Source organism: Canis lupus, chromosome 10, assembly GCF_003254725.2.
Source record: "Canis lupus dingo isolate Sandy chromosome 10, ASM325472v2, whole genome shotgun sequence".
NCBI lineage: Eukaryota > Metazoa > Chordata > Mammalia > Carnivora > Canidae > Canis > Canis lupus.
The window spans coordinates 50,797,197-50,817,783 of record NC_064252.1 but is presented as its reverse complement, the minus strand read 5'-3'; the positions used below and the strand labels follow the sequence as shown (position 1 = coordinate 50,817,783).

The 20,587-nt window shown below is 39.7% G+C and overlaps 2 long non-coding RNA genes across 7 annotated transcripts in view; one reads left to right on the top strand and one right to left on the bottom strand.

Annotated features, from left to right (window-relative positions):
• LOC125756005 (uncharacterized) overlaps positions 1–4,195 on the top strand; it is a 71,438-nt gene extending 67,243 nt beyond the window's left edge. Inside the window, exons 2-3 of the long non-coding RNA XR_007413794.1 lie at positions 2,690–2,852; positions 3,745–4,195. This is a non-coding gene — a long non-coding RNA (uncharacterized LOC125756005). The remainder of the gene's footprint in view (positions 1–2,689; positions 2,853–3,744) is intronic.
• Positions 1–20,587, bottom strand: part of LOC125756003 (uncharacterized) — a 71,318-nt gene that overhangs the window by 25,348 nt on the left and 25,383 nt on the right. For 4 of the 6 annotated variants that reach the window (XR_007413786.1, XR_007413784.1, XR_007413787.1 and 1 more), the window contains one exon: positions 10,845–12,653. The exons of 1 other annotated variant lie outside the window; for it this stretch is intronic. This is a non-coding gene — a long non-coding RNA (uncharacterized LOC125756003). Of the gene's footprint in view, positions 1–1,777; positions 1,797–10,844; positions 12,654–20,587 lie in introns of those variants that run through there. One more of the 6 variants, XR_007413792.1, reaches the window with a different exon arrangement.

Genomic DNA, 20,587 nt, shown 5'->3' with positions numbered 1-20,587 from the left:
AGAGAGCAGGTGCATGCTCCCTAGGGAAAGTGGGAATATAAGTAAAGTTAAAGAGCTTTGTGTCACCAAACTGTTAAGAGGGATTACCTCCCAAGAGTAGGCTTGAGATTGAAGGGAGAGGGCACTTTTAACTTTTTATTGTATTTTTCCTCCATGTAATTAAATTTTTTTACAACAAACACATATTACTTTGTGATTAACAACATAAGAACAAACTAGTTGGCTTTAGCGAGTATGAGTATGACTATTTATGAGAAAAAAAATCAGGAAGAGAACCATGAAGCAGAAAGGAATGAAAACAGGAGAGGAAAGAGACAGGAATGAGGGATGAAACTCATCACTACAACAGTACTTGGAGAAGAGCATAAATATATTATTACATCAAATTTTTCACTAAACTCATTGCAGAAGAGTTTCTGTAACACAGGATAATAAAGACCATGTCCTTGATTTTGTACCTGCCAGTATGAGTGATTTTTCTCAAGGTTATGTAATTAAAGGTGGACTAAAATTTTAGTAAAAGAGAGTTGGGATAGATAGGTGGGAATACTGAATGCCAAGCTAATATGTTATTTTCTTCTGCAGACAATGAAAATTTCTTTAAGCAGTTTGAGCAAATGAAATTGCATTTGAGAGTGACATGAATCAGGATCCTAGAGTTAGCTTTAAAATCAATGTAGATTCTTGGGACCCTACCACCCTTCTTATTCAGTAGGTCTGGGCTGAGACCCAGGAATTTATATTAGTAAATCTCATGTGTTACAGATGCTGTATCGTATTTAGGAATGAGTAGAGTCTAAGGTAGATCAGAGTTCAGGAGATAATGCAAACAAGGAGACAGGAGGTAAAGTTCAGGGTGATGGAATACTAAACTGGAATGATGGTAGAGGAAAAGAATTAATATGACCAACATTATGAAGACAGATTCAATACAGTTTCATGAGTGCAGGAGTGTCTGTCCCATAAGACAAGTATCTGTTTGTTTTATTGACCATTGGATATCCCAGAACCTTGCCCAGTGTACATAATGTAGTAAGCACTCAGTAATATTTGCTGAGTGAATGAATGGAAGAAAGTCATAGCTGACTCTAAAGGTTTAAGTAAAGAGACTTTAACACTAGTGGTACAAACATTTAGGGATTCTGTTTTCAGGCAAAATAATTATAGATTTTCCGTGATTGAGTCAGAAAACTTGGTGAGATGTCCAATGCCTTAGGGATTATAGGAGAACTCCTACAATCCTTCTAAGGCGGTGTGGCTGGGACGGTTGTGGGAAGAGGTCTGGAGAACTTTTTCACTGACTCTAATGACTTTCAATAACTGTAAAATTGGACTCAGTGAGTCATTGAGTTGGGTTATCAGGATTTGCTGTGCTCTATGACTGCAGGTAGGAGGTGCATAACTAGGTGGTTTTCCACACCTCCCCTTTTGTAATTTTCAGTTAAGTCAGTTTTACCCCACACCTTCATTCAGCAGCCATGGAGGAGTTTGTCCTCTGGCCTCATTGGCCCATTCACCAACTACACCTTAATTCCTTTCAATTCTCCTTTTACATCTTTCACATCCCTCCTGTCCACAACCACCAGCCCCAAACACCAAAGACTGTTCCTGATATTTGCTTGGCTGTTGACTTTTGTGTCCTACCTCCCCTTCAAAAAGAAATGGGGCTTCTCCTGGCTAGTACCTGAGCATTCTTTCAGGTATATTTTTGTTCCTTTATTCTGCTTCTCTCTTCTCCTGGACTCCTTGGGCATCAACGTCCAGACTGAGACCCCACTAGGCCTGCTTCATTCTCCCTAGAAGGAAGGTCAAACAATCAGGTAGCAGAGAGCTTTGAAAAAGCCATGGCACATTGATCTCCTTCTTGTAAGAGGAACAAAAACATGGACAGATCTGTGCTGTGGTCTGTTTCTATTTAGACTGAATCACAGGTAGGTGTACTCATAGATCTCAGGAATTGTAGAAATTGGTAAAAATAAAAAATAAAAATAAATAAAATAAAATTTTGTTTTAAATAAAGTAAAAAAGCCCAACCTGGTAGTCAGGTGTCATGTTACATTGGAATTAGCTGTGCAACCATGAGCGAGTCATTTCATTTTAGATGAGGTCAGTTTAGCTAAATGACAAATATTGTTCCTTCTAACTCTAATGTTCTTTGATCTAATAAATATATTCCTTTGCTCTGATCCCTCTTTCCTGAGATGGAGGAGACATCGGTATGGGGTGTATGGGACCACCAAGATTGGGAAAAAGCATGGAATTGGCACATCCTAGTTTCCCTGGTTAATGATGGGGATGGAATGCCAAGAGGCCAGGTAGTCCAGCCAGGCTGGAGTGGCTTCCCTGAAAAGGGTCTCCATAATGAAGGCACTTGATATGAGACTCAGGAGCCTAGGTCTGGAGCCAAAGAAAGGTCAGAGGATCCGAGAACATGACAGCCATGAGTAACAGAGTTAATACAAAATGGGAAGTTATATGGGAAAATCCCAGGAATATGGGCCTTGCTCTGAGTTCCAGGCCCTTCATTTATAGTAGTTCATTGCACTCTGTGGGATTGGGATGGAACTGGGCATGCTGACATCGTATCTTGGCTGCCTTGGCTACATCCAAGGATTTATTGAGTAACTACTATATTCTGATTTCCCTTCCTCGCCTTCTGGCCCGAGAAGTAACATTCTGCTATTACCAGTTTTCCCAGGGTAAGACTGACAAAGCCGGAGACCCTGTCTGCCTGTCCTCAAGAGGATGTTTTTGAATGAAGGAGCTACATTTCCAGCTTTCAAAGGAAGTAACAGGCAGTGCTACATAAAGAACCTGAGGACAGGATGATGAGTGTTTGTGGGACCTAGGAGGTAAGCCCCACCTTCCAGGAGGTGCAAACTTCTGGGTCTTCAGAGATGAGACAATGTCATATGTATAGGATGTCACATTACATTCTGCTCTTTCCATTCTCCGTCTATGAGGGATTGCCACTTAGGAAGGCAAGTCTTTATGATATAAGGACCTGTTTGCCTATATCAAACAATCTTTTTCTCTCTTATCTTGCATCTCTCACTTTTTGTTTTTTTAAATTAACTTAAAAAACAAACACTCTTTTTGGACCTTCAAGGTGTTGCCAATTTTTCGCTATTACAAACATTACCATGATACACATCTCTATACATACATTGTAGTCTATTTGTCCAATTAATTCCTCAGAATAAATTCCTAGAAGTACAACTGCTGAATCAAAAGAAATGGATGTTTCGAAGAAATTTAATAAAATTTACCAAATGGCCCTCCAGAATTGTAACACTATACATACCATTAGCTGATTAGGATAGTACCCTTTTCCATATGCAACAAACATTTTTACATCTTTGTCAACCTGAGAGGTTAAAAAATATATCCTCTTCTTAAATTAATTTCATTTGCAGTTACCAAAGATTTTTTTTTGTTAAATGTTTATTGTCCAGTTTAATTTCTTCTTTTCTGAGTTTCCTTTTCATGTTCTTTGCATATTTTTCTTTTACAACATTAAGCTTTATCTTATTAGTAAGCTTTTTATTTCTTAAGACTATTAACCCTTTTCCCACCATTGCAAGTATTTTTTAGTTTATCCTAAAATGATAAAGCCTTAACTTTATCATTGTGGCATTCATTTTGCTTTGTCTTTCTTGATCATATAACATTTAATTATTTCTGTTTAGACAAATCTATTTTTGTCTAGACAAATTTTGTTTAAATAAATCTATTTGCCTTCAGATGAGAAAAATCCTGAAGGAAGCCAAAGGGGAAAAAAAACCACCTTAATTACAGAGCAACAACGATAAGAATCACATCAGACTTCTCCTTAGAAACCATACAAACAAGAAGAGAATGGAATGAAATAATTAGTGTGTTGAAATTTAAAAACCACTGAATTGTATCCTGTGACATTGTCCTAAAAAGTAAAGGAGAAATAAAGGCTTTTTCAGACAAACAGAAGTGAAGGAATTTGTCACCAGTAGATGGGCCCTTGAAAAAAATGTTAAAAGTTCTTCACAGAGGAGGAAAACTATAGAGGCCAGAAACTCCAATCTACATTTTTAAAAAAGAGACAAAAAGATGTTGGACAAGAAACTAATGAAAGTAAAATAAAATCTTACATTTTTGTTATTCTTAATTAATCTAATAGACAGCTGCTTGTTTAAAAAATAACAATAGTAGTAATGTACTGGGTCACTATAGCTTATAAATAAGTGAAATGAATGACAGCAAATTATAAGTGATAAGAAGGCAGAACTGGGAATACTTTTTTATAGGGTACCCATCCTACCAATGAACAAACAATACAATGTTATTTTAAAATAGATTAGTTGTAAACGTATATTGCAAACTTCAAGACAAACATGTTTTTTAAAGTTTTAGAAAGGTATCATTGATGTTTTAAGAGAGAATATAATAATATTAAATACCCAGTTAAACAGAGAAGGCAGAAAAAGGGGAACACAAGAAACAAAGAACAAATGCAACGAATAGAAAACAGTTGCAACAATTGTAGCTATTAATCCAATTATATCAATAATCATTTCATTTTTTTTTATTTTTTGAGGTTTTATTTTTAAGTAATCTCTACACCCAAAGTGGGGCTCAACCTCACAACCCCAAGATCAAGAGCCGCATGGCCTTCCAGTTGAACCAGCCAGGCACCCCAATAATCATTTTCAATGTGAACAGAAAAATACCAATTAAAAGAGACTGAGAGGATGGCCAAAAACCATATGTTGTGCATAGGAAGCCCACTTTAAGTGTACAGACACATACAGATTAAAAAAAAGGATAGAGAAAGATAAACCATGGGAACACCCATCAAAAGAAATATGGAGTAGCTACATTAATTTCAGGCAAAGCAGCCTTCAGAAAAACTATAATGGCAGTATCAATAATATCAAGAAAAAAATTTTTTTTTTTAAGAAAAATTATTCATAATAAAGGGGTCAATTCTCAAAAAAAAAAACCTTACTAATCCTGAATCTGTATGTGTCTAACAACAAAGCATCAAAATATGTGAAGCAAAACTGATAGAATTGGAAGGAGAAATAGATGAATCCACTATTATAGTTGCAGAATTAAGCACGCCTCCATGAGTAACTGACATATCCAATAGGCAGAAAATCGGTAAGGATATAGTTGAACTGAGCCATTAATCAACTGGAACTAATTGATCTTTATTAAATAGCTTATCCCACAGCAGCAGAATACATAGTCTTCTCAAGCCTGCTGGGACAGTCACCAAAATAGGCTACATTCTGGGCCATAAAACACACATCAACAAGTTTAGAAGAATGAAAATCATACAAAGTATGCTCTCCGACCACAATTGAATTAAACTAGAAAATCAATAATAGAAAGATAGGTGGAAATTCCAAAATATTTGGTGATTAAACAACACACTTCTATTTTTTTTTAAAAATGTATTTATATATTTGAGAAAGAGAGCAGAGGGGGGAGGAGGGAAAGGGTAGAGAGAGAGGGAGACAAGCAGACTCTACTAAGCTGGGTGGCATGGGAAGCAAGGGGCAGAGGGGGGAACGCTCTATCCCAGGACCCTGAGATCACGACTTGTGCTGAAATCAGGAGTCAGATGCTCAACCAACTGAGCCACCCAGGTACCCCACAACATGCTTCTATATAACACCATGGTCAAAGAATAAAAGAGTAATTCTCAATGTTTTAAATATTTTGAGCTGAACGAAAATACAACTTAACAAAATTTGTGGGGTGCAATGAAAGCATTACTAAGAGGGAAATTAATAACATTGAATTCAAATATTAGAAAAGGAGAAAGGTCTAGATTAATAATTTAAGCATCTTAGGACACTAGAGATTTCAGGAAGATAATTATGCTACTACTAAAAAAGCCAAGCAGAAATGAGCTTCCAAACACCTAATTCTTATGTTTGCTCATGCCACTATTCTCTTTGGGTCCAGAATTAACTATTTCATCTGGTTATTGATCCCTGTTATATAAGACTACTACTAATACAAATAGTTCTCCGATCTCCGCTGTCACCAAGGGGAGCTGCTGCATGGATAATTCAAATTATCAGACAAATTTGTACCTGATATGCATATTTTTTTAGGCTGAGGAATTTCTGGCCCTTAGATTAATTTTAACTAGTTGGACTCGATCTTGCAGATTACATGTTTTCATTAGTACTGGGGCTGCCTAGAGAAATATTTCCCCCTACTGAGTTGCTATGAGTATTTCAGAACTTTCTGATTCTGAAAGTCATAGCAACTAATTGTAGAAAACTTTCAAACTGACAAGAATTTTTGTTTGTTTATGCTGAGTGATGGCTGTATGCATATTTGGAAAATGAATTGTTCTGCATAAGAAAGGGAGAGAGATCTGGAAGCTCTGGAATTGTGGAAGCCAGAAACTAGCCAGTGTGGTGCTACCCAGGGAAAGACTACAGGGGAAACTTTGGCTTATAGCTGGGGAGAACTGAGAGCTGAGGCATGTATTAGAGTTACCCAGAAAATCAGAACCAGTAGGATATATACATAAGGAGATATATGACTAATGGGATATATACATAAAGTGATATGTATGTTACCCAGTAGGATATATATAAAGAGACTTAATATAAGTATTTGACTTATATGGTTCTAGAGACTGAGAAGTCCTGTTACTTGCCATCTGCAAGTTGGAGACTCAGGAAAGCTGGTGATGTAGTTCCAATCTAAGTCAAAAGGCCTGAAAACCAAAAGAACTAATGGTATAAGTTCTAGTCCAAGTTTGAAGACCCAAGATCCAGAGATCCTATGGAGTAAGTTTCAGAAGGCAGGAGAATACCAATGTCCAACTCAAGTAATTGGGCAGACAGAAGTATTTCTCCCTTCCTCCGCCTTTTGCGGTATTCAGACCGTATTCAATGGATTAAATAAAGCCCACACACATTGGAGGGCAATCTGCCTTACTCAAAGTCTACAGATTCAGATGCTAATCTTTTCTGGAACCTCCTCGCAGACACACCTAGAAATAATGATAACTAGTTATCTGGGTATCCTGTGGCCCAGTCAAGTGGATACATAATATCAACCATCACAAGACACACCTGAAGGAAACATTTGAATTGCTCTGAGCTGTGTGGTGTAAAACTCTCATCTGTCTTTCTTACAGAATCAGCAAAAATTAACATTTGGTCCTATTGTAATCCCTCTGGAGAACAAAAGAGGTATTGAGTCATGTTTAGTGATAGGTTCAAGACTGTGACAGAACCTGGGAATTAACCCTAGGGACTAATAGGGAAAAAAAATTTTTTTTATGATAGTCACACAGAGAGAGAGAGAGGCAGAGACACAGGCAGAGGGAGAAGCGGGCTCCATGCACTGGGAGCCCAACGTGGGATTCAATCCCGGGTCTCCAGGATTGCGCCCCGGGCCAAAGGCAGGCGCCAAACTGCTGCACAACCCAGGGATCCCTAATAGGGAAAATTTTTTAAAGAAGAAAATGTAAAAGCTCACTGAAATGACAATTATTGACCTGGTGGTATTTTTCCCTCCTTCTTGTATGTATGTATGTATATGTGTATATGAGGGTATGTATAATAGAGCTGGGACTGCATTATATAAATAGGCTTCTGTTCTACGTTTTTTACCGAATGTGAAATCATGACTATTGGATAATATTAAATATTCTTCAAAAACCTGATATTTTGATCCCTGGGTGGTGCAGCGGTTTGGCGCCTGCCTTTGGCCCAGGGTGCGATCTTGGAGACCCGGGATCGAATCCCATGTAGGGCTCCCGGCGCATGGAGCCTGCTTCTCCCTCTGCCTATGTCTCCGCCTCTCTCTCTCTCTCTGTGACTATCATAAATAAATAAAAATTTAAAAAATTAAAAAAAGACTTTAAGAAAGCCCTGATATTTAGGGATTATGTAATACTTCATCAATGTTAATATACCAAAATTTATTTAATTACTACTCTATTATATATATTTATCAGTTTTTGACTTTTTATTATTATAAGAACTCTTGCATACTTCATGTAAATCTGCATGGGCATCTATAATTCCTTCCTTAGGATAGAGTTTAGGAAGTCAATAGGCATGAAGTTTTTTAAGATCCTTGACCCATTCTGCTATTTTTTCAAAACACCTTTCAGAAGGGATGATTCCCACTCTCACTGCACAACAGAAAGATTATTTTACCTGTTTTTGTACTTTATATAAATGGAGTTTATACACAGGTATGTTCTGTTCTGTGTCTGGTCCTTTCCCACGATACATGTTTGTGAGATTGATTCATGTTGTTGCGTATAGTTGTAGATTTCTTCTTATTTTTGATGGAATTCCACTGTGTGAATATATGACAATTTATTTATCTAGTAGTGAGCAGTTAGGCATATTCCCATTCAGTACTGTTATGAATAGCGCTGCCATACGTGTCTTTTGGAGAATGGTATATGTCCACATCCACATTTCTGCTGGATAGTTAAGTAGGCATGGAATTGCTAAACATATATATTTGGCTTTAATAGATATTGTCAAACAGTTTTCCAAAGTGGTCATACCAATTTACATCGCATCAATAATATATGAGAGTTTTAGTTGCTTCATATTCTTGCCAACATTTAGTATCATCAGTCTTTTCAATTTTAGCCATTCTGATGGGTGTATAACAGTATCTCATTGTATTTTTTTTTAAGATTTTATTTATTCATGAGAGACAGAGAGAGAGACAGAGGCATAGGCAGAGGCAGAAGCAGGCTCCCTGAGGGGAGCCCAATGCGGGACTTGATCCCAGGACCCCGGGATCACAACCTGAGCCAAAGCCAGACGCTCAACCACTGAGCCACCCAGGTGTCCCATCTTATTGTGGTTTTAGTTTGAATTTTCCTGATGACTGATACTGAGATCCTTTTCATATGTTTATTGGCAGTTTAGATATATTCTTTTGCAAAGTATCTTTTCAAATCTTTGCTCCTTTTTCTGTTTAGTAAGTTGGAGATATGCATGCATTAAATATCTTTTGTTACTACATTCTCCTTTTGCTCTGTTAATGATATCTTTGGATAGACAGAAGTTTTTTTATATAAAATGGTCAGTTTATTGGGGTGCCTAGGTGGCTCAGTGGGTTAATCATCTGCCTTCAGCTCAGGTCATGATTCCAGTGTCCTAGAATGGAGCCCCACATCTTGTTCCCTGCTGAGCAGGGAGTCTGCTTCTCCCTCTGTCCCCCCACCCCATTCATGCTTGCATGCTTTGCTCTCTCTGAAATAAATAAATAAAATCTTTTTTTAATGGTCAATTTATCCATTTTTTTCCTTAATGGTTAATGCTTTTTGTGACTGCTTAAATAATCTTTGCCCATTGCAAGAACATGAAAGTATTCTTCTGGGTTTTCCTCTGAGAGTTTTATTTTTTTTCTTTCATATTTAGATCTGTAATCCATTTGGAATTGATTTTTGTGTATGTTATGAGGTATGGGTCCAGATACATTTTATTCCATACAGATAGTCAATTTACCCAGCATCATTTAATGGAAAGAACATCTTTACTCTCTGCCTACAATATTTATTGCCTTTGTCATAAACCAGGTGACCATATATATGTGATTCTGTTCCTCCATTCTGTTCCATTGGTTGACTAGTTTCATTATTGAGCCAATATCACAATGTCTTAATTACTATAATATCTAATGGTGTAAGTCCTTCAGCTTATTTTTCAAGATTGCCTTGTTTGTCCACTTTAACAACAGAATAATAGGGATTTTTTCTTATTGCTATGTAAGAATCCCTTACCAGTAAAGCATATTAATTCTTTCCTGTTATATGTGTTATAAATATCTTCCCATTTGTCATTTGACTTTTGATTTTATTTATAGTTTCTCTTGTCATACAGAAATATTAAATTCTTATGAAGTGATGTCTGTTGACATTTTATGATTTTTTTCCCCTCCAGTATGTTTATGATTACAAAGTTTGCCCCGATCCCAATGAAGTTCAAATGTAATGTTTATATTCATGATACGGAGTGTGTATGACTACGTAAAAATAAGTATCTTTTCTATAGAATAATCAATAATCTTGCTTTCTTTCTGGAGTAGGAAGTTGATATTCAGGGAGGGCCACAGAAGGATGTCACTCCTGCTCAAAAACAGGAGAATAAGAATTCTGAGAAAGCTTTTGTTTACTTCCTGAACTCTAGTCTGATGGGTCAGTTACCCCTAATAGAAAAAAAATGTTCCCCTGATCTCATCTGATTGCAATTGACCCAATCAACAGAATGGATTGCTGTGTTGGTGTTAGAAGGTGGTAGTGGGCCTATTGGTTTTAAAGACTGGAGCTGAGGCTGTCAACCAGCCAGGATCCCCCTGCTCCTTGACTGGCCAGCACTCAGGTAATGAAGAGCCTGCAAGGACAGAGCAATGTCCTTGTCTCCAGAAGGACTGTCATGTGGCTTACAGGAGGCTGCCTGGGGGGCACTGGTCAAATCAGAGAGGTTTATAAATATGCCTGACCACTACAGCAGTGGCAGCTCAGCTCACAGAATTCTCCATGTTTGCATCTGTTCTGGAAGCCCAGAGCGAAAGAAGGTAATATGGTTATTTTATTTCTTTTTGACAAAACCAAAGTTGGATTATAGTGATTATTAAAGGCAAAGTAGGGCAGCCCGGGTGGCTCAGTGGTTTAGCGCCACCTTCAGTCCAGGGCCTGATCCTGGAGTCCCAGGATCGAGTCCCACATCGGGCTCCCTGCATGGAGCCTGCTTCTCCCTCTGCCTGTGTCTCTGCCCCTCTCTCTCTCTCTCTCTCTCTGTGTGTGTCTCTCTCATGAATAAATTTTTTTTAAAAAGGCTCAAATGATGAGGCTGGAATATGGTCTGCGTTCTAGCTTTATTTTGATCCTGTGATCATTTTTTTTTTCTCTTTGCAGGGGGAAAAAAAGGAAGCCATAAAACCCCTCCTGGCACCGTGTATGTGTACTTAGTCCATGGCCAAAAAGAATTTTATGGGAAAGTTTGCATGTGCCAGTAAAGCATTTTGTTTTTCATCATTTTAAAAGCAAAAACAAAAACATTAACTAAAACAAAATCTTTGGGGGATCCCTGGGTGGCGCAGCAGTTTAGCGCCTGCCTTTGGCCCAGGGCGCGATCCTGGAAACCCGGGATCGAATCCCACGTCGGGTTCCCGGTGCATGGAACCTGCTTCTCCCTCTGCCTATGTCTCTGCCTCTCTCTCTCTCTCTCTGTGTGTGTGACTATCATAAATAAATAAAAATTAAAAAAAATAATAAATAAAACAAAATCTTTCATCTCCTCCCACCAAAAAGAAGTGAAGGAGGAGGAGGAGGAGGAGAGGAGAAAGAAGAAGAAGAGGTGGCTCAGGGGTAGAGTGTCTGCCTTTGGCTCAGGTCACCATCCTGGGGTCCTAGGATCGAGTCCCACATCGGGCTCCCCGCAGGAAGCCTGCTTCTATCCTCTGCCTATGTCTCTGCCTCTCTCTTTCTCTGTGTCTCTCATGAATAAATAAATAAAAACTTTGGAAGAAGAAGAAGAAGAAAGAAGAAGAAAACAAAAAGCCCACAGAGCCATAGAGGTGCTCCCCTCAATATGAAAGTTTTTATAACTTAGCCTTTCCCAAAAATTAACACATAGGACTGATTGCAGTTATGATACATTGAAAACATTGGCTTTTCAGCCACTCAGTGTCCTGTTCAGAGTCCCTGGAGGAAAGCCAAAAGAGATTGAAACTTTCTTCTGAAAGGCCAAATGATGATCATTTCCTTTGGTTCTACCATTTGACTCTAAATCTCTAGCTTTCCGAGAAGCTAGAATCAACCAGTTTAGGTGGTGACAGTTAAAATTATATTAAATTATGTTCATATATTCATGTACGATCTCATATCTGAGATGAACTGCAGTAAGCTGCCACCTTTGTGGACTGTTATTTTAACGGGCCAAGAAGCTCCACTGCCCTTCCATGAGCTCCCACCTACTGTCTACAACCTCTAAGTTCATGCTGTAGTTTCACCTTTTAATGAGGTTTTCCCAGGATAAAATACAAATGCTCTTCAAAGTTAATACTAATCATTACTACCTCAGCATGAATTCCCTTCCATGGCCTACTCTCCAGGGCTAGTTTTGACAGGAAAGAGGCACACGCTCTGCTGGGAGCAAATCTTATCCGAGGGGCTGAGGAGGGAGCCAGAAGGAGCAGAGAGAAGGCATAGGATCTGTGATACAAGCAGAAATACACCTTTGTTTTAGGCCTCCTTTCTCCTTCCAACAAGAGAAGTGATCTTTTCCGTTCAGATGAAGTTGGGGGAAGGATAGAAAACCCTTTTTGAAGAAGACTATGGAAATGGGAGACCAGGAGGCCTCTCCTGGCAGGAGACACACACTGGGTCCCTCAAGGCTGAGAAGTCCTCCTGTGCTGTCTCTGTGGAGAAAGCCAAATGCTCCCAAGGCCTGTTCAAGACATCAGCCTGGCCCAGCAGCTCCGTCATTCAGCAATTCCTGGGCCTCGGGCCCTGCAGCTCCAGTGTTTGGACCTAGTTTGCGTTCCAATCCAGGCAAAGGCACAGTCCATACACGCACCACTGTTAGAGGCGTTTCCATAAACCTCTGTCTCTCACCTTTTCTGATTGATCTTCTATAAACAATTGATGAGAAATCAGATCTTTCCTGGAAAACAATGATTACATGATATTTATAAGCTGGGATAAAGGCAGCTAGTTAATCATATCCTAAATAAGAGGAAGAGATATCTGATCTTCTCCTGAAACCAAATAAATATTAATTAACTAAGAAACATTTCAAGTTTCTCTTTTCAAAAAACTAAAGTCATGAGTTTTTTAAAGCTGAATTATGGACACAGAGTAATACAACTTTGCATGTAGGTTCAAAGAAGTCTTTGAGTCCCTATAAAACACCTAGGTGAACATGATGCTCTGTGCATGGTAGGTAGTCAGTCAGCAGTTAACCATGCTTATGGACCCTCTTCCCTCTTAGTCTGTTTCTGAAGTAAAATGAAACCAGTACCACAAGCTTGGTTATTCTCAGCATTCCCAAAGTCACAAATTCCCACAAGAGTCAAATCAAACTAAAAAAAAAAAAAAAAAAAAAAAAAATAGAAAGGATTGAGGCACCTGGGTGGCTCAGTGGTTGAGCATTTGTCTTCAGTTTAGGGCATGACCTGGGGCCCTGAGATCGAGTCCTACATCGGGCTCCCCGCAGGAAACCTGCTTCTCCCTCTGCCTGTATCTCTACCTCTCTCTCTGTGTCTCTCATGAATAAACAAATAATATCTTAAAAAAAAAAAAAGAAAAATAGAAAGAGTATATGAACCTCTTGTGTTTTGGGTTTTGTTTTTTTTTTAATTTTACTTATTTATTTGAAATAGGGAGAGACAGCACAAGCAGAGGCAGAGGCAGAGAGAGAAACATATTACCCCCTGAGCAGGGAGCCCAACGTGGGGCTCCATCCCAGCACCCTGGGATCAGGACCTGAGCCAACAGCAGACACTTAACCGACTGAGCCACCTAGGTGCCTCTTTGGGTTTTGACCTCTATCATTTTGTGACTAGTGTTTGATTTCCCTTGGGCTCAGCCTGATTTATTTGAAGGCTTGCAACTGTGACCACTTTTTAAAGAAATATGGATAAAAAGAACTTTAAAAAAATAGTAAAATTCCTAACGCACTTACTGGTTCTGAAGAAGCAAAATCAAAACTAATACCCAAATAATGTTTTGAAGGACCCAGGTGCTGTGAAGAGTAAATATGACCCTACGTTCCACCAAGTTGGCAAAGAAAGCATCTTCTCCTTTCTGCCTTCTCTGGGAATACCTCTCTGTCCTTGCCTTAATCTAGTATTGCAAGGTAAAGGCTAACACCAGAATATGAGACCAGGGAGCAAGGAGAAACCAGAAAGTGGACACATTTATGCATATCATTCATTGCCTACCTGAACATCATGGTTCCCTATGTAGCTTTTTATTTGCAGAAATTTGATGTCAGAATTCACTGGGGACATCTCCATGCTATAAAGATGGGAGGGGGGTCCTAGATTTGGCCCATAGGCCATAGTTTGCTGACTCTTGATTTAGACTATGATAATAAATATAGATATAATAATAATAATAATAATAACTATTTAGCAATACAGTTATCACAATGACTCCCATGAGGTAAATACCCTTATTCAAGAATGATATTGAAAATAATTAACAATGGGGGCATCTGGGTGGCTCAGTTGTTAAGCAAATGACTCTTGATTTCCACTCAGGACATGATCTCAGGGTTGTGGGATCAAGCCCCACCTCAGGCTCCACATTCAGCCGAGAGTCTGCTTGAGATATTCTCTCTCTTTCTCCCTCTGCCCCTCCTGCTGGTGCGCGCTCTCTCTCTCTCTTTCTCAAGTAAATAAATAAATAAATAGAAAATAATTAACAACTGATATGACTAATCAATTAGAACAAAGAATAGGTAGGTGCCTGGTGGTTGAAAATTGACCTATTGTGATCATCCTCACATTACGGATTTGGGAACTGGGACTTAGGACAGGGAAGTAAATTGTCTTAGGTTATACAAAGAGTACACAAAATAGAACTGGGATTTTCTGACTCATATTCTTAGCACCTTGATATATGCTTCTATTAGCTAGAGGGACTTTGTTTCAGTAGCAGACCCAAACCCCTACCAGTTGCCCAGCCACAAGCATGTCTAGGCAAGAACAATCCATTCATACCACTTCCAAAAACATTCAAAACACAGGTGAGCCACAGGTTAGAAATATTTCAGTAAGGTAATAGTTACATTGCAAGTAACTTAAATCGAAAGGAAATGTGAACTCCTTTGACCACTCTAACTTGAATCCTTGCTCCTGCTCTATGCCTGTGGCTTATGTCTACTCTTTGTCTGCTAGGGTCTCTGCTAGAATGTCACTTGATTGTAAAGTCTTCCTGACCTCCCATAGATTCATAAAATAGCAACTCCTGCCCTGAGTTTCCTATCTCTTTGCCTTACTTTGTTTCTCCTTCTGACACCCTATGTTTAAATTTATCTATTTTTTACAATTTCCTCCAGTTGGAATGTGAGCCCCACAAAGGTAAGGACTCTGTCTTGTTGGCTACTATACCTCAGCACCTGGAAAGCACTAGCCAAATGACTGAATGAATACTGTTCACAGTAGAGAGGCCACACAGTACAGCGGTAAAAACTGGATTTATAATCAGAAGTGGGTTCGAATCCCATGTCTACCACTTATAAGTTGTGTGACCTTGCTTGAGCTAACCTCAGAGGCTTCAGGCAGAGCAAAGGCCCTGAGTGGGAGCATGCTAAGCAGGTCAGGGTGGCTGCGGTCACCACAGCACAGGGTAGACAGAATGTGGTGAAAGGAGAGAGAGGTAAAGATGAAGGGAGTGATTAGCTGGGTTTTGTGGACGATTTTAAGAACTTTGGGTTTTGCTGTGAGTGAGAAGGGAAGCCAGTCGGAGGATGTGACACAGAGGAAGAATGCTATCTGTTGTAACTTTCACAGAGTCTGTTTGTGGGCAAGGGCAGAGGCAGAGAGACCAGTTAGGAGGCTATTACAATAATCCAAGTGAGAGACGATGGTGGCTTGGCCAGTTTAAATGCTAAATAAAGGTGGTGAAAAATTGTCAGATTCTGAGAAGACAGCCAACAAGATTTGCTGATGGTTTGGGTGTGGAATGTGAAAGGAAGAGTCAATGAGGATTCCAAAGATTTGAGGGAGGACTATGGGAGGAGCAGGTGTGGGATAGGTAATCAGAAATGTGGTTTTAGTTAAGTTTGAGAAGCTTATTAGACATCCAAGAAGAGATGTCAGGCTGTCAGTGGGACAAACAATTCAAGCATTCATGGAGGAGGTACAGGTTAGAGATATAAACTGAAGTATTGTCAACAGATAAGCCAGAAGTTTCTGTCTTGGCTACTAATAAGAATCACCTAAGGATCTTTTAAAAACATGTTTTTAATTGTGATAAAATGCACATAACATAAAATGTATCATCTTAATGACCTTTAAAAAAATACATGGGGACACCTAGGTTGAGTGTCTGCCTTCGGCTCTGGTTGTGATCCCAGAGTTCTGGGATCAAGTCCGGCATCGGGCTCCACACAGGGAGCCTGCTTCTCCCTCTACGCCATGTCTCTGCCTCTCCGTGTGTGTCGCTCATGAATAAATAAATAAAATCTTAAAAAAAAAATACATGGGTTTCAATCTAGACAATTGGAATGACAATTTCCTAGGGTAGGGACTGGGCACCAGTGTTTTTTTTTTTAAATGTTATTTATTTGTGGAAATAGTGTGTAAAAGAGAGAGAGAGCGCTCGCAGGAGTGGGGGAGGGACAAAGGGAGAGGGAGAAGCAGGTTCCCTAAAGGAAGCTTGACATGGGGCTCTATCCCAGGACCTGGGGATTACGACCTGAGCCCAAGGCAGATGCCCAACTGACTGAGCCACTCATGTGCCTTGGGCACCAGTACTTTTAAACAAATATACCAAGTGTTTAAAACTTGGAAAGATGAGTAGAAACCATAAAGGAAAGAGGAAAGGAACAGCCTATGAAATAGGAAGAAATCAGACAAGTGGAATATCCCCAAAGCCAAGCACAAAAAGTATTTCAAGAAGACAGCAATAATAACTGTCAGATACTAGTGATAGATCAAGTAAGATGAGGACTAAAGAAAAATCATCAAACTTAGCAAAATGTAGTTCTCTATTTTCCTTGACAACTCTTTTTGAGGTGTGTTAAAGATATCTTTCTATCGATAGGCACTATCATATTTATTTATATTAAAAATAATGTCCAGTAGTTAAAAATAGCACCTTTCGACAGCAGAGCCCATTAGAAGTTTTCAGTCCTGCTGTGTCTTGCTTATACATCACCCATGACTCAATAGTCAGAACAAGGTCAGTTGGTGATTTGGTTCCAGACTGAGTCTCCTATAGATGATATAGAACTATGCAGGACTTCTTCTCTGAGAGGGAATGAAAAAGGATCTTTCAGCTTGACTACCAAGGAGATGGGATAATAAACTCACCCGGCCACTCCTAGGAACCAACCAAAGTGAGGCAGAGAGGACTTATAGAAGGACAGTCACTAAGAAAACAGAACTCTTTCTCTCTTTTTATTTGAGAAAATGCCCTCATCTCTTCCCTGAAACACCAAACAAATGTTTAACTTATATAGTGCTTTAAAGTTAACAAATTTGAGTTTTGCCAGACCCTGAAATGGGGAATTCAAAGACTTGAGCCATCCATTGAGAAAAATCTGCCCCTCAAGTTCAAGTCCATGTCTTCTAGACATGTCTTCTATCCTTCAGAAGCACTTCCTTCTTGCTGATCCTGAATCCGCCCCCAGTTTATTCACAAATCTGGCTGGAGGCATGCACTGCTTACCAAAAGTCTTTCTCCAAACCCACGCTAAGGAGCTAATGCTTTTCTCCACTTCACTACGTTCTTAAGGGAGAGAAGCTCTGATGAGAAGCAAGGATAAAATCAAGAATATATGTAGAACATAACAAGGGGACTGTATTAGGAGTGAGGGCAAAATTCTCATCCCCTTTGTTATTCACTCACTTCTTCCTCGGATTATGTATCTAGAACTGGCACCTAGCAGTGCCTCCTGTCCCTAGAGCAGGATTCAGTAGAAGACATACAGGCTCCTCTCCAGGGCCAAGAGGTCTTCAAGTCCATGGCGTCCCACCCAGTTAATCAGAACAGGAGACAGGATTGGGACCTACGGCTGAGACTCTAGAGAGTAATAAAGAGGGGGCATTTTCCTAGAGTAGATTTCCTAGAGCAATCGGGAGGTTATCTCTTTGGTGTGGACTAAATGTGTGCATCCCTCCAAAATTCATATGTTGAAACCCTAACCCCTACTGTGATGGTATTTGGAAGTAGGGCCTTTGTCAGGTAATTAGATTCAGAACAAGTTGTGAGAGCAGAGCGCTCATGGTTGGACAAGTGCCCTTATAAGAAGTAACATAAGAGAACTATGTTCCCCCTAATATGAGGTCACAGAAAGATGGTAGCCATCTGCAAAATACGAATAAGGCCCCCACCAGACATTTAGTCTGCCAGCACATTGATTTTGGGTTTTCTAGTCTCCAGAACTGTGAAGAAATAAATTTTTGTTGTTTAAGCCACCCAATCTATGAGATTTTGTAAGAGCAGCTCAAGCTGACTAAGATGCTGTGGATACCTTGGATGGTTGGAGGGACTTATACACCCTTGGAAATTATAACTAACATTTTTTAGGAAAGGGTCCATAATTCTCCTCAGAGATTCAAAAAACTAAATCTATGACCCCCAAAAGATTAAAGATCACTGACTTGGAATGACTCTTGTGTTTTTACCCTGTAGGATTACAAGACACTTTGATATTTGGGAACCCAGTCTTTGCCTTCATTCCTATTTGAAGAAATGATCAATATCTAGGAGTATTAACAAATAAGAAATAAGAAAGATTCAAGAGGATATACACATATTCATTGTCCAATATTGTTAATGCCCACCCACCTGAGAAAGCTTATTTTTTACAATAAAATATCGAGTCCAATCTGTTGGGCTACTTTCCCTATAAGCTTTGAATAATATCAACCTCAGATTCCAAGGAAGCTAAGTCATTGGACCTCACCCTATCCCTGCTTCCTCTCCTCCTCCACCACTCCCATATTATTTGGCTTTGTATTCCAAAGCCAAATATAATTTTTTGGTAGTAAATTGGGATTAATTTTCTATTCCACGGAGTCTATCGATAGAGCAAGAAATGCAACTTTGAAGCAAGAAGTAGTCTGAATTTTTTGCATTATATAGGCTATACAGCAAGGGTCAAGGGACTAGAATGTGGATTACTGCAGCACTGAGAAAAGCTTTTCAGAAAAGGAGATCAAGAAAAATATGACTCATCATGGATGAACCTTGAAAACATTATTCTAAATGAAAGAAACCAAACACAAAAGGCCACATTTTGTACTATTCTATTTACATGAAATGTGGAGAATAGGCAAATCCATAGAAACAGAGAACAGATTAGTGGTTGCCAGAGGCTGAGGGAAGGGGGAATAGAGTGACTGCTAACGGGTATGGGGTTTCTTTTTAGAGTGATGAACATGTTTTGGAATTAAATAGTGGTGATGGTTGTAAAACTTTGCAAATATACTAAAAATCAATGAGCTGTGCACTTTGAAAGGGTGGATTTTATGATATGTTAATTATATCCTAATTTTTAAAAGAAGAGGAAAAATGTGACTCAGAAAAGATTCATTACAGCTATGGCTCAGTCGCTTATTTGACAATTAACTTGGGGTCATAGTCTTGAGATATTTCTCATGGGTAGAGCTCTATCTTCTCCCCCACACCAATGGAGATCTTTTTATTGCTTTTTCTGTTTACAAAAGAAACATTTGCATTGCATTTTTTTTTAAATTCTGAAAATATGAGAGGACATAAATAATAAAATAACTTGAAAAAACCACCCCAAAAGAAGTCACTATTAACATTTTGGTGTACACTTTTTCCAGATTATTTTTCTATGCATATGCAACAGGGAAAATATTTTAGAACTGTATTAATGTGTTTTTCTCTTATGACTTCCTTGTATGTCAGCACCCTTCATTCTGTAGCAGGCATCCTCTTTTCCTTAAACCATTGGATCCTTACAGCAGGAATGCAGAGTGTAAAAGGAGTCAATGTTCAGTTTTTGACTTCTAAAATAAGACTTTTTAAAAAATTTTTTTATTTATGATAGTCACACAGAGAGAGAGAGAGAGAGGCAGAGACACAGGCAGAGGGAGAAGCAGGCTCCATGCACGGGAGCCCGACTCGATCCCAAGTCTCCAGGATCGCGCCCTGGGCCAAAGGCAGGCGCCAAACCGCTGCACCACCCAGGGATCCCTAAAATAAGACTTTTGATTAGACATGAAGGGTTTTGAAAACCCAACACTGAGAACAGAAAAGATTTTTTTTTAATGATTTTATTTCTCATGAACCAAGAGACACAGAGTTTTACTGAAAGCCAGGAGTAGGGAAACTCCAAGGATGAGGGACCCGCACTGGGTGGGGAGGAGGACGACTTTGGTGCGGGGATCAAGGGGATGAAGGGGTGGGAAGAAGGAAGGGGGGGAGGGGACAGGTGTATTCCGACCCATCCTGTCTGGACTGAATTCCCGGAGGGGAAAGCGTGTGGGACAAATGCCGGGGCCCCTCAAAAGAAACCGAGGAGGAGACTGGGGGATCCCACGCCCGCGGGGGTCAGGGTAGCGCAAGAGAGGACAGTGGGTTGTGGCCAGACGGGGAGGCAGGGCGTTGCGGCTCCAACGTACCCTGGGAACGACCCCTCCAGGGGGGAAGCTAAAACTTAGCCCCGCGTTCCCTGGGGAGCTGCCAGGGTGCCCCGACCAGACCCGCGCTCGGCCCTGCAGCCCCGCCCCCGCCGGCCGCACAGCCGCCCTGGGGGAGGGGGAGAAACAGCCCGGTTAGGGAATTGGACTTTGCATTGAGGACTATTTACCTGGTAGAGACCACTTTAAATCAAAATAGACTGTAAACCACAAGAGACTATTTAATCTGGAGGAGACCGAGATAACTTTAATT